This window comes from Portunus trituberculatus, chromosome 6 (assembly GCF_017591435.1).
Source record: "Portunus trituberculatus isolate SZX2019 chromosome 6, ASM1759143v1, whole genome shotgun sequence".
Lineage (NCBI taxonomy): Eukaryota > Metazoa > Arthropoda > Malacostraca > Decapoda > Portunidae > Portunus > Portunus trituberculatus.
Genome location: NC_059260.1, coordinates 581389 through 583888, shown reverse-complemented (window position 1 = coordinate 583888; position 2500 = coordinate 581389). Strand labels below are relative to the sequence as shown.

General features: G+C 37.4%; 1 protein-coding gene across 2 annotated transcripts in view; it reads right to left on the bottom strand.

The window, feature by feature from the left end:
- Positions 1–1326: 1326 nt before the first annotated feature.
- LOC123517395 (E3 ubiquitin-protein ligase Rnf220-like) overlaps positions 1327–2500 on the bottom strand; it is a 47469-nt gene continuing 46295 nt past the window's right edge. For both annotated transcript variants that reach the window (XM_045277410.1, XM_045277417.1), the window contains one exon: positions 1327–2500. This exon is cut by the window's right edge and continues 369 nt beyond it. The gene's annotated coding sequence lies outside the window, so the exon portion shown is untranslated.

Genomic DNA, 2500 nt, shown 5'->3' with positions numbered 1-2500 from the left:
AAAATAACAAGTAGAATTTTCATTTTCGCCTTTTTTTTAAATACTGAAATTAAAATGACAATGTTTTTTTAAATGGTAAATTCTGGTTAATTCTCGCCTTTTTGAAATAACAACTAGAATTTTCATCGCCGCCTTTTGAAAATGCTGGAATTTTTCTCCATTTCTGAAATAATGATGTCCAATTTTTATATATTTATTTATTTATTTATCATTTTGTTCCCCCAATCACTTGACGAGACACACACACACACAGACAGACAGACACGAGCTCAAATCAAGTCGATAGCACCCTTTTATATACAACCCCGCCCCTCTCCCACCCCCTCTCCCTCTACCCCTCTCCCTTCTCCCTCTCCCCCCCCCGCCCCAGCACACACCTGCACACACACACCTGTTCTCTACGCTCTTATCACTACAAGTTACGTAATATAAAGCCAAAACACAGACATTGGGTACGTAAGGATCTTGTTATCATTATTTTTCAACATCATTATCGCCATTATCAACATCGTCATCATTATCATCATCAGCTTACTTATATAAATCACTGAAACATAAAGCTCTGTGTGGTAGTAGTAGGAGTAGTAGTAGTAGTAGTAGTAGTAGTAGTAGTAGTAGTAGTAGTAGTAGTAGTGGTAGTAGTGGTACATCATCATCATCATCATCAGTATTAGTTTATTTAATTTACTATTGTTATTATTATTATTTTATTCATTTATTTATTGTTTTTTTTAAAGATTGCGAACTACAGCAAAGATTTATACAATGACAAATATAATACAAGGTCCTTTTTTTTTTTTTTTGTTATTTTTTTGCATTTATTTGTATTTAGGGATATTTTTAGGGAGCTGAGGGACATTTTTAGGGATTTTCTGACAACTTCGGCGCCATTTTATACAGCCATAGTTACAATTTAGGGATATTTTTCGTGGAGTTTAGGGACTTTTAGGATTGAGGCTCCATACTGTACAATATATAAAGGGAATATCTTACAAGGAGGAGGAGGAGGAGGAGGAGGAGGAGGAGGAGGAGGATAAACACGAGGAAAAGGAAGAATAAGTAGAGGAGGAGGGAGAAGAGATGGAAGAGGAGGAGGAGGAGGAGAAAGAGGAGGAGGAGGAGGAGGAGGAGGAGGAGGAGGAGGAGGAGGAGGAAAAATAACTAGGATTGAAAGAAAGTGACGAAAGAGGAAGAAGATTGAACAGAGAGAGAGAGAGAGAGAGAGAGAGAGAGAGAGGAAATTTGACAGGTGAGAGTGAGGGGAGAGAGGTTAAAGGGGAAGAATGTGAGGGAGAGAGAGAGAGAGAGAGAGAGAGAGAGAGAGAGAGAGAGAGGGGAGGAATAGGATAGGGTGGCGCCGTACATACACACACACACACACACACACACACACACACACACACACACACACACACTCACACACACAGAACACTTAAAATTGACCAAGAATTCATATTTTTGACATATATAAGTTTTTTTTATACAAAGTTCCGTTTTCTATAAGGTTGCCGCCATCTTGTCCCCGTTTTCTTTACATTAGGAGTGGGAAAATAAGCAAACAAATGAAAAATAAGCAAAAAATATGAAAAAAAAAATAATAATGAACAGAATTGAGCTTGTGGAGAGAGAGAGAGAGAGAGAGAGAGAGAGAGAGAGAGAGAGAGAGAGAGAGAGAGACGAAATTATTTGAAAAGGAAGTTGAAATAATGAAAAAAATAATAATAACTAATTTTTGTGTTCTTATTTCACTAAACACAAAATATTTTCCAAAATTTATCAGATTTTTTCATTTTCGTTTTTCTGAAGTCAAAATAATCGAATTTCTTTTTTATTTTTGCTTATTTTTCATCTCAAAAAATATTAAAAAATGAGAAAATACACAAATAAATCATAGAGTTTAATACAATAGCTCTTTAAAAAAATACATATACAGACATACAGACACACAGACACACAGACATACACACATACATAGATTTTCCCAGCACTCAATTAAATAAAAAAAAAAATAAATAAATACACAAATAATAATAAAAAAAAAATTAATCTGTACATTTTAAAACAAACCACATTTTTACAAATTTTTTTCCTCTCCTTTTTTCCCAAATTTCCTAAAAACAGGAAAAAACAAGAACAAAACATGTATAGCTCTTGTCACGGTGTACAATGACCTGACCTCGTGACCTCCTGACCCCACGTGACCTTATGACCCCAAATGACCCGAGGGCGCCAGTCACACTCACCCAGTCACGCCCGAGTCACGCTTTCTGCCTTACGTGACATTAACAAAGTTGACATTTAGAGGACATTGTTTACCTGTGTATTGGGTGAAGGAGAGGCGGGGGGAGGGGATGTGGGTGTTGGAGGGGGTAGTATGGGTGAGCTAGAACGGGGTGTGGGCGTGTGGGTATGGGCGTGGGCGTGTGGTTCAGATATGGGTTTAAGAATATAGATAGTTTGTGGGCGTGGCAGTGTGAGGAATGAGAGTGGGAGAGGAAGG